Raw genomic sequence first — 424 nt, 5'->3', positions numbered from 1 at the left:
TATTATTTAAAGTACTAAAATGTCAAGCTAACTTCAATAATTGTTTTATTTTGTACAACGACAAAAGATGTTTAGCATTATTTAAAACTTTGTTACATCTCTTAGGAATTTGGCAGGTGGTTGTCAAGGTACACGCATAAGGCCAGGTAACAAACTGTAGGGTGGGTTCTTACCCAGAAGGTGAGTTCAAGAGCTCGAACTCACGTGATCAAGCTTGGCGACATGTGCCTTTACCCACTGAGCCTTCTCATCAACCCAAGTTTCCCAGAAATTAAATAATCTGTTTCCCTAATTCTTATTTAAGCAAACAAAGCAGTTAAGGTACCACAGGAGAGGGCTGGTGAGATGGCTCAGTGGGTAAGAGCACCCGACTGCTCTTCCGAAGGTCCAGAGTTCAAATCCCAGCAACCACATGGTGGCTCAC

The sequence above is a fragment of the Mus caroli genome, chromosome 17, assembly GCF_900094665.2.
Source record: "Mus caroli chromosome 17, CAROLI_EIJ_v1.1, whole genome shotgun sequence".
Lineage (NCBI taxonomy): Eukaryota > Metazoa > Chordata > Mammalia > Rodentia > Muridae > Mus > Mus caroli.
This window is presented reverse-complemented; position numbering follows the sequence as displayed.